Genomic DNA, 12068 nt, shown 5'->3' on the forward strand with positions numbered 1-12068 from the left:
CATTTCCCTAGATGAGGATCAGTTAAACAATGAGCTTATGAAGCATTTCTGGTCAATTAGACATGAGAGAAAGCCTGTTTGGGCAAGACTTCTGAGAAAGTATCCATCATTCCTAAGACATAGGGGAGAAGAGCCTCAGGCCCATCTTCCTAGGGATGTTGCAATGTCCAGAAATGAAACCTGGAACTGGAATGGGTATTATCATTTTGAAAACCTTCTGAGGATGAAGTTAACAAACAGGAAAACACATGGGAACTACATCTGATGAAAAAAGAATAAATTTCCTTAGAGTAGGAGAATGGGGTAACTGGATGATGGGCATTAAAGTGGGGCACTTGATGTAATGAGCACTGAGTATTATATGCAACTGATGAATCACTAAGTTCTACCCTCAGAACTAATGCTACACTGTTTGTGAATTATCTTGACTTTAAATAAAATGCTGAAAAAAAGAATAAATTTCCTTATCATTTAAGCCAGCTTGAGTCAAGATTATTTGCAACTGACACCATCTCAAAAGATGTAATTAAATTGCAGATTTGAAAAGCAATACAAGTAAACTAAACAGTAAATCTAAAATGTGCTAAAAGGCTATCAGTCAAGAAGCTCTGTACAAGATAAAATAGATTGTTACAGAGGTCAAAAATGCTGAGATATAAAGTTTTTGAAAGTAGCTACCAATAATACAGTATAATTGAGGTCAACTCATATTCGCACAGCATAAAAGCATATTTTTGTTTAAGCTGCATAATTTTATTTTTTTATATTATACATTTCCTATTTTATAAAGTCACTCATGTTCACATTTGTGTGCCATGAGATACCAAAAGCCTATGGAAAAAGTTTGCTAGACTAAAATAGAGAAAATAAGTAGAGTATCTCCAAATTGGGCTGGCTCTTCCTTCTTATCTCTTGATTAAAAAAAAAAAAACAAAAACAACCCTGAGAATGCTTTAATGGGATATGTCTTAGGGATGGGTAAGGGGATGTACTGGCATTGGATTTACAATGTAAATCTGGGAATGTGTGAGTATGTGGAAATCATATACACCTTTATGAAAGTTCATACATCGGATCTGAACTAAGAATTTGCATGGTCTGCCCTCAACATGTTCATCACTATAGCATGGAAAGATATTTTCTGCAGAAACCATGAATTAAGATAATTTTTGTTTTCACAAGATTAACATAAAATCACTGGGATGCTGTCTCTGCCATGGGATGGTGAAAGGATATTCCTTAAAGCAGTTATAGAAATCAAGAAATCACTTGGTAGAAAAATCTTATTTCCAAGACAATTAAGACCTTGTTGCCATTAATCACTTACACTGATGAATCTTTGTGAACGCCTAGCTCTGTTTCAGTGGAAATGCAATCTTAGTAGTAAATTCTCTACCTGAGGATGATAGATTCTAGAAAATTATTTGTTCATTCTATTTTTAAATGAAAATTGATTAGCTACTCTTGGGAAATGATACTACATACTTAGCCAAAATTAATTGGACTTATAATAAAAATGTCCCTCTAACCTTAAATAGCATTATATATTGTTAAGTATTCAAAGATATTAAGAATAAAAGGCACATACAAAATGAAAGTAAGGTATATGAATATAAAATAACAGTGATCAAAGAACTGGAAGAGGGCTTCTGTATCATGTTTTATCTGTTTTTTATAATAAATGATAAACAATCATTTAAAATTTTAATTCCAAAAGAAATATCATACCTTGAAATGTCACAATGAACATTTTATATTGGTATATTTGCCAAGTTTTATACTGACTTGGAAGTTTTACTGCTTTGTTTGTAAAATGACTGGAATAAAATTAAATTTCAACTATGAGCTTAATTCCATTGTCTTTACTCAAGTATAGATTCTCATGACTACATTTAATTAGGTTCAGTATGTTAAGTGAGTATTAAAAGAATAACTTTAAAACAAACTAAAAATGTGGAACTCTAAAGCAGAAGCTAATGTAACCTGAGGACAGGAAAACCTACAGCATAAATGCAGAAAATCCTTTCATTGCTCTGCTCCAGTGAAGCCTAAAATGCCAAGAAACAAGAACTGAGTTATCTAAATATAAAGTTCCATTGATATTCTGAACTGCTATAGTTTGTTAATTAAATCATAATTTTAAGAAGTATGCTAATAAAATTTGGTAAAACTCTTACAAGTATTCCACTCTACTGATACCCATAGAATTAATAGCAGTCTATGCTGGAAAAGTTTTTAAATCAATGAACACTTCTTTGTAGTAGAATTTTCATTATTAAGCTAGTTTGGGTAGATTATCTCCCTTCAAGCTCCTGTGAAATGCAGAGTGTTTGGCTTGGGGGTCAAATGCCCTATTCAATCACAAGAGTCCTTGATTCTGTAAGCTTTAACAAGTTAAATATTTGGTATCTCATACACCTATCCATGGACCCATTTTGCAGTGCCCTGAGAATTATAAAGTTTCTAGTCAACTCGAAGATGGTGTTAACATGAAGAATTAACTATTATTATCTCATTTTTTAAAGATTTTACTTATTTATTTGAGAGAGAGAGAATGGGTGAGAGGCAAAGGCAGAGGGAGAAGCAAACTCCTTGCTGAGCAAAGAGCCCACTGTGGGGCTTGATCCCAGGACTCCTAGATCATGACCTGAGGTGAAGGCAGATGCTTAACTGACTGAGCCACACAGGCACCACATTAACTATTATTTTAAATGAAACTTTAAACAGATACTTTATTTACTTCAGATTATGAAGAATAAAACACCAAAGTTAAATATAATATTTAGGGTAGCTACCCTAAATAATAGCTATTATTTGTACTCTGGGGCATCTTACAAAGAAAACCTATAGTAAAACAGCCCTTGTCATTTCACTAATTCAATCTCTTTAACTGTTGCTTTGGTGCTACCAAACTCTACCCATCATGTCACACTGCTTTACTACTTTAACTAGTGATGCTTGGAAGTGCCAGTGCCTGTTAAATTATTTCAAAAAGTCAAACCAAATAATATGGTCATTTTTACTTTATCTGTATATGAGCAACATCTAGCAGTAAGCAGTAAAAGCAAATGTGACACATGATAGTGATTCAAAGAGTGAAGTGTACTAAAAAAAACACATATGCAACAGGGTGTTTTCAGATGTCAGGGCAGTCTACCCAAGAAGTGATGCAACTTAATAAGAAAATCACTAAATACGTTGTTGATCTCACTAAGACTTGATATCATCACAATTCTAGCCCCCTCGTTAAGAAAAAAGAAAAAAAGCTTCAAAGTCCTTGCCTTAATATGAAGGTCACTAGCAGCATTCTTCTAACAATAACATTTTTAGCTAAAATTACATCTTATCTGTCAGCCTTGAACTAAGCACTCTACATGTATTGCCTCATTTAATGCTATAGCAGTTTTCTGAACTTGTCCTGTTACCATCTTCATTTTATGTATGAAGAAAATGAGATTGAGAGAAATTAAATAATTGCTCAAGGTCATGCAGCTATAAGAATACATAATAGAAATGTAAAATCGAAATGGAATGTCATTAAAAAATAATATGTCAAAAATATGATGCTATTAAATTTCAATAAAGCCTAAAGAGATCTATTACATCAAATCAAGCCTTGCAACTCTAAATAGTAACCAGGAAACACTGAGAAACCTATCTCAATGGAAGGAAATACATTAGAGTTCACCTGTTTACAGAGCAGTTATTAAGAAAATAGAAGAGTCATCATATACACCTTTTGGCAAAATAGGATCTTCCTGAAATCATATGGTGTCTTTGTCTTCTGCCCCCATATAAAATCTATACCCAGTACACAATCATATACCAACCAAGATCTTTAATCCCATCCTCCATCTGAGATAATAAAACTGATCCTACTAGCCGAGTTAGTAAAGTTTCAACCTGGAAAGAAAAAGACTTAAATATAAAGATGAAAAACTATATCAAGTCCATAATGTAGATATTTCCATGTAAGAATAATATATATGTATTTATGCACAGTGTGGAAAAATTAAAACAAATCTGGAGTATTAGGGCATCTAAGAAAGCAGACTTGTGACTCTTACTCGAAGCATGCAAATGACTTTATATTCTTATCTGATGTTGGAAGAGGTAAGACAATGTGTCTAATTTTGTAAATAGTATTAAAATACTTAGAATTTAATGTCCTAAGTTTAATTTATTCAATTTAATAGACCTGCCTAGATATTTAGGTAAAATTTCCGTGTAAGGACCTGTTTGGCATTTGAAGTACTTAAAAAGAATACTGAAATCATTAAATGTGTAATGCAACTTTAAGTGTTAGAGGTAATTTAACTATTCAAGATTATGAATAAGACTACTTACTAAATCAGTTCAATTTTAATCAAACATTAATCAAGGGTCTAGAAAAAGTGATTGTTATACAGTTTATGTAGAGATTACTCAGTTTATAAACAATATAAAAGTAACACTCAGGCAACCCCTAAAAAAAAGAAAAAAAAAGAAAAACACAAAGAGTAAAGCAGTATAGCTTCAAGCCATAGATAAGTAAAATAAAACTCTATAAATATTCAAATAAACAAAAATAAGAAGGGAAAGGAGGGACAAGGAAACACAAGCAAAGAGTACAAATAGAAAAAGTAGTGAAATTATAGATTACAATCCAAATATATCAATAATTAAATTATCAATGGCATAAGTACTCTAATTGTAAGGCAAAGATTGTGGAAATAGATACAAAACCCAATTATAGGCTATTTATAGGAAACTCAAATATAAAGAAACAGGATAAAAATAAATAATGGGGAAAAGTATATAGCATGCAAACGGTAAGAATAAGAAGTCTGCAGTGCTTACACAAAACACATACTAAATGTAAAGACCATAAATATGCTAAAAGTGAAATGACAGAAAAAGATACTCTGCTAACAATACTAAAATAAATGCTATAGTTGCTATATTAATAGTAGGCATTGTAGATTTCAGAACCAAAATAATTAAATTTGTTAAAAGGGAACATTTCATAATGATAAATTATGTCATCAAAAGAACATAGAATCATAATTTTCCCCCTAACAACAGAACTCAAAACACATGAAGCAAAAAGTGATAGAATCACAAGGAGAATAACACAATTCACCATTATAGTTAGAAATTTCAATAACTATTACAAGTAAAATATAAGCAAAGATATCCAAATGGATCTAAATAATGTATAGAGAACACTACACCAACAGCAAAATACATATCATTTTCAAGTGTCAGAGAATATTTGCAAAGGTAGTCCATATTTGGAGGTGCTAAAAAAGTCTCAAAAATTTAAACAGATTCAAGTCATAAAAAGTCCATTTTCTCACCAAAATGGAATTAAGTTAGAAGTAAGTAATAGTATGCTATCTAGAAGATCTCCAGATATTTAGAAAAGAAAACACTACTAAATAATGCTGCATCAAAGAAATCAATTGCAAAGAAAACTGTGAAGTATTTCAACTGAATGAAAGTGAAAACACAGCATAGCAAAATGTTAGTTGCATAAAAAGTAGCACTTACAGAAAATTTTATAAATTCAAGTGCTCATATTAGAAAAAAACACAGATCTCAAATCAAGAATCTTAGCTTTCACCTTAAGAAGCTTGAAAAAAAAAAAAGAGAGAGAGAGAGAAAGAGAGAGAACTTATGTCCAAAGTAAGCAAAAGAAATGAAATGAGATTAAAGTAGAAATCAAGGAGAAAAAACACAACTGAAAAACAAAGAGGAAAAATCAATAAACCAAAATCTGGTTCTTTGAGAAGATCAATAAAATTGATAATTATCTTATCCACACTGATTGGGAAAAAAAGAAAGAAACAATTACTAATGTCAAGAATAACAGAGCTGACATCAGTATAGGCTGCAATTCCACAGATATTATAAGGACTCTAAGGAGAGATATAAACACGTTTTGCCAAAACATTCAACAACTTAGATAAAATGGACAAACTCCTTGAAAAGCACAAGCTACCAAAGATAAGTTAAGAAAAAAAAGATAACATAAATATCTCTATTTGTATACACGCGCGCACGTGTGTGTGTGTGTGTGTATATAGTTACATTCTCACAAATGAAACTCAAGACCCATTTAGATTTACTGGCAAATTCAAAGAAACTTTTAAAGAAGAAATAACACCAATTTTATAAAGACTCTTGCAGAAAACTGAAGAGAGGTAAATATTTCCCAACTCATTCTTTGAGGACATCATAACCCTGATACCAAACCTAGATGATGGCATTATAAGAAAACAATAGTGCAAAGCTATAGCCCAATGTATAACAGGATATAACAAATAAAATCCAACAATATAAGAAAATAATAATATGATGACCAAGAAGTATTTACATCAAGAATGTAGGTTTGGTTTAACATTTAAAAAATCAATTGACATAATACATCAGTTTCAGAAAAAGAATCTAATACTCAAACATCCATTCTGATTAAAACTCTCAGCAAACCAGGAAGAGAAGGGAATGCCTACAATACACATAAATGATGTCTGCCATAACATACAATTTACATTACACTTAATGGTGAGAGATGAATTTTTGCCCCTGTGATTGGGAACTACACTCCACTCATCATTACTGTTCAGCATCATACTGGAGGTGTTAGCTAGTGCAAAAAGGCAAATAAAAGAAAGAAGAACCCACACAGGAAAGAAGGAAAGCTAGTCTTAATTTGCATATGACTTGATCATACAGGCAGAAGTTCAATGAAACTTACAAAGAAGTCAGTAAAACTGTTTAGCAAGGTTACAGGATACAATTAATTAGTAAAATTAATTTTATGTCTACATACCAAAAGGAAACAACTGAAACTGATTTTTAAAAAGTATCATTTGCTGTATCATAGGGTAGTTGTAATATTTAACTTTTTGAGTAACCTACATACTGTTTTTCCAGAGTGGGTGTACCAGTTTTCATTCTTACCAATAGTACAAGAGGATTGCCCCCCTCACGTCCTCACCAAAACCTGTTTTTTCTTGTGTTGTTCATTTTAGCCATTCTGACAGCTGTGAGGTGAGGTGTCATTATAGTTTTCATTTGTATTTCTCTGATTATCAGTGATGTTGAGCATCTTTCCATATGTCTGTCAGCCATCTGTATGTCTTCTTTAGAAAAATGTCTATTCATGTCTTTTGCCCATTTTTTATTAGGATTATTCATTTTGGGGCATTGAGTTATATAATTTTTTTGTATATTTTGAGTACTAATCCTCTATTATATACATCATTTGCAATTATCTTCTTCCATTACATAGTCTGCCTTTTAGTTTTGTTGATTGTTTTCTTCACTATGCAGAAGCAATTGCACAGCCAGGTATTTATCCAGAGAACACAAAAACACTAATTCAACTGGATATATGCACCCAATGTTTATAGCAGCATTATCTACAATAGCCAAATTATGGAAACAGCCCAAATGTCCATCAACTGGTGAATGGATAAAGAAAATGCAGTATACACACACAATGGAATACTACTTAGCTATAAAAAGAATGAGGTCTTGCCATTTGCAATGACATGGATGGAGCTACAGAATATTATACTAAGTGAAATAAGTTAGAGAAAGAAAAATACCATATGATTTCACTCATATGTGAAATTTAAGACACAAAACAAATGAGCAAAGGGAAAAGAGAGAGGGAGGCAAACTAAGAAACAGACTCTTAACTACAGAGAACAAAGGGATCGTTACCAGAAGGGAGATGGGGATGGGTGGAGGGATGAGTTAAATAGGTGAAGGGGATTAAAGAGTATGCCTGTTTTTTTTTTTTTTTTTTTTGTTGTTGTTGTTGTTTTAAGATTTTATCTATTTATTTGGGAGAGTGGAGGAGCTAAGGGAGAGGGACAAGCAGACACCCTGCTGAGTGTGGAGTCCGACATGGGGTTCGATTCCATGACCCTGAGATCATGACCTGAGCTAAAACCAAGAGTTGGATGCTTAATTAAATGAGCCACCCAGGAGCCCTCCCCACCTTTTATAAGATTCATTTATTTGTTTGAGAGAGGAGAACACATGCCAACACATGAGGAGGGAGAGGCAGAGGGAGAGAATCTTCAGACTCCCCGCTGAGTATGGAGCTTCACATGGAACTCAATCTGATGACCCAGGAGATCATGACCTGAGCTAAAACCAAGAGTCAGACTTAACCAATTGTATTAGGTGCCCCAAGGAGTGCACCTAATGAGCATCACATGATGTATGAAAGTGCTATATCACTATATCATATGCCTGAAACTAATATTACACTGTAAGTTAACTAACTGGAATTTAAATAGAAACTTTAAAAAATAAAAACACAAGCGTGCATGTAAAAAATAGTATCATTTGCATAGCATCAAAAATGTGGAATCCATGGGAGTAAATGTGAAAAAAGATGTATGAAACCCACACATTGACAAACAAAAAACATTACTGAGAGAAATTTAAAAAGGCCTAATTAAAGAATAAGATACACCTTTGTTGTAGGTCAGAAGACTCAATATTGATATACGGTCTCAATTTCTTCCTTATTGATTTCTTGACTCAAATTCCACAGCAGATTTATTTTTTGTAGAAACTGGAAAATGAACTAAAATTGATACAAAAATCCAAAAGACCTAGAATAGCTGAAGAAAAGCCAAGAATAATTTAAATTTTTTTAAAAAGCAAACACAATTTTGTGGTTGCATACAGATAGACAAATAGATCAACAAACTTACAAACAAATGAACTGATTCTTGAAAAAGTTTAAAAATGAATCAGAGAATAATTTTTGTTCAAAAAAATAGGTACTAGAACTGGATTTCCATAGTCAAAAGGAGAAAAAAAAGAATTTTAATTCATACTTCATACCAAATACAAAAATTAGTTAAAAATGGATTTCATATGTAAATATAGAATTAAAACTCTAAAACTTCTAGAAGAAAACATGGTAGATATATATTAGGTATGTTTATTTCAACTAGGCAAATGTCTTGGGTATGACACCAAAACATAAGCCATAAAAGAACAAATTTTTTAAATTAGACTTCATCAAAATTAAAAATTTTGTGTTCTTCAAAAGACACTAAAAATATGAAAGGCAAATGAAGGCAGTGATAAAATATTTGTAAGGGACATATTTAATAAAGTTAGAATATATAAGGACTCATAAGAATATATAAAAACTCAGGAATAAGAAACCAAACCGAATGGGGGAGGGGAGGAATAAACAAAAGATGTGGACAGACACTTCATGACAGAAGATAAACAGAAGAGAAATGCCAACATAGAAAGCCTCAACATCAGTAGACACTAGAGAAATGCAAATTAAAACCAGAATGAAGTACCACCATACATCTACTAGGATGCTTAAAAGTAAAAAGTAAAAGTAAAAAAAGTAAAAACTTTTAAAAGTAAAAGTTTTTACTTTTTTTTTACTGACTATTTGAAATATTGGTGAAGTTATAAAGGAACTGAATCTCACACACACTGCTGGAAGAAATCTAAAATTGTATAAATGTTTTGAAAAAGAGTCTGGCAATTTCCTTAAAGTTGAACCATATACCTACCTATCCATTCTATCCATTCCACTCTAAGGTAGTTACCCAAGAGAACTGTTAATATCCTAAACTGGGAAAAACCCAAGTGTCCATCAATCAGTAAATGGAAAAACAAATTTCAGCATATCTGTACAATGAAATACTATTTAGCAATAGAAAGGAATAAATTGTCCATATGTGCATCAACACAGATGAATTTTAAAATAAGTATGCTGGGGCGCCTGGGTGGCTCAGTGGGTTAAGCCTCTGCCTTCAGCTCAGGTCATGATCCCAGGGTCCTGGGATCGAGCCCCACATCGGGCTCTCTGCCCAGCAGGGAGCCTGCTTCTCCCTCTCTGCCTGCCTCTCTTCCTACTTCTGCCTACTTGTGATTTCTCTCTCTGTCAAATAAATAAATAAATCTTTTTAAAAAAATAAAATAAGTATGCTGAATGAAAGGAGACACACACACACACAAATACAGAGTATATAATTTCATTTACTTAAAATTCTAGAGAAAGCAAATTAAACCACGGTAACAGAAAGTATACTGTGGTTACCTAGGTAGGGTATATAGGGAGAGCATGGAATGGGAGGGAGGGATTACAAAATAGGGTAAGGAAGGTTTTTAGGGTGATAGATATATTCATTATCATGAATGTGGTAATGGTTTCAATGAGTGTATACCATGTTAAAGCTCAGCAAATTGTACATTTAAATATGTAAGGTCTTTTTTTTTTTATTGCAGTAAGAGGAGAATCAATACACAAATAAGATTACCTACTATGGAAAAAGGAATCTGATCCAATTTTCTTCTAATTTATTTATTTAAAAAAATAAGAGTGAAATAAGAATTTTAATGTAGAGTTCATAGCAAATAATTTAAATTGGATAAGCAATAAATAAATATTATTAAATATTTTTATTTAATACAGGGAAAATACATATATTTTCCCTAATTTATTTTCCCTTTATAAAAGCTATTTTAACATCATCAATATTAATTCATTTTCTGTAAATATATGTTGCATCTATTTTCCATGTTATCTTTTCTTTCAACTTTATAATTTCATTTTTTAAAATTTTATTATACTATTCACAAAGGAGAAATAAACCTTTTAATACCTATAAAAATACAGGAAAAAATGGAATAATAGAGCATAATTTGAAATAAAGAAAGCCTTTTACATCTACACAAACATCCCAACATTTTATTTATTATTTTTTTTTAAAGATTTTATTTATTTATTTGTCAGAGAGAGAGAGAGAGAGAGAGCGAGCACAGGCAGACAGAATGGCAGGCAGAGGCAGAGGGAGAAGCAGGCTCCCTGACGAGCAAGGAGCCCGATGTGGGACTCGATCCCAGGACGCTGGGATCATGACCTGAGCCGAAGGCAGCTGCTTAACCAACTGAGCCACCCAGGCGTCCCCATCCCAACATTTTAAATGAAAAATTTAACTAAATAATTAAAAACTCAGAAGTAGACCTCTTAGAAATTTATTTTTACACAGCATGAAATAAGAATCTAAAATCTTTTTCTACAATTCTAATTGTCACTTAATGAATTCTCATACGTGCTTGGCTCTATTTCCATACTTTCCATTCTGTACTACTAGATTTATTTATATCTGCAACTATATCAAATGTTTTATTAATATGTTTATATAAAATTCCATAGTAATTAAATTAGTTCCCAGTCATTGTTCTTTTTTCAAAAGAATCACTTGTCAATTTATTCACCCAGATAAATACTGTATAATTTTCAAGATTGAAAAAAAGCATTACTTTGAATTTTTATTAACTTTAATTAACTAATTAAAAAGGATCGACATATTTAACATGTTTTGTTTTCGTAACCTGGAGCATCAGTTTTTGGGGTTGTCTCTCATGCATTCAATAAAGTAAAGCCAGTTGTCACTTCACATATGACTATAACTAGTATTATTAAATGTGCTTTCATATCATATTTAGTAAAATTGGAAAAAATCGTTTTGGAAATTGACCAAAATTAAACCCACCACTAAGAGCAACAAAAAAAGGATAAATTATCTTTAGAGAACAGTTATATGCTTCCTATAATATATATATTATAAACTTTTATATATATAAATAAAATTTATTTATATATAAATAAAATACATAATAATTTATATATAAATAAAAATTATTTTATAGGGGCACCTGGGTGGCTCAGTGGGTTAAAGCCTCTGCCTTTGGCTCAGGTCATGATCCCAGGGTCCTGGGATTGAGCCCCACATCAGGCTCTCTGCCCAGCAGGGAGCCTGCTTCCCCCTCTCTCTGTCTCTGCCTGCCTTTCTGCCTACTTGTGATCTCTGTGATCTCAATGTGTGATCTCAAATAAATAAATAAAATCTTTAAAAAATATATTTTATATATATATAAAAATAATGGTATTACTAGAGTTCTCTGTACTGAATTCTCCATACAAATTCTTTGTAAATGAAATTTCTTTTATGTAACCATACATATACTGGCATGTTTACAAAGAAAACCAAAATTAGTCTCTCTACTGTTACACTTTATAA

The sequence above is a fragment of the Lutra lutra genome, chromosome 15 (genome assembly GCF_902655055.1).
Source record: "Lutra lutra chromosome 15, mLutLut1.2, whole genome shotgun sequence".
Taxonomy (NCBI): domain Eukaryota; kingdom Metazoa; phylum Chordata; class Mammalia; order Carnivora; family Mustelidae; genus Lutra; species Lutra lutra.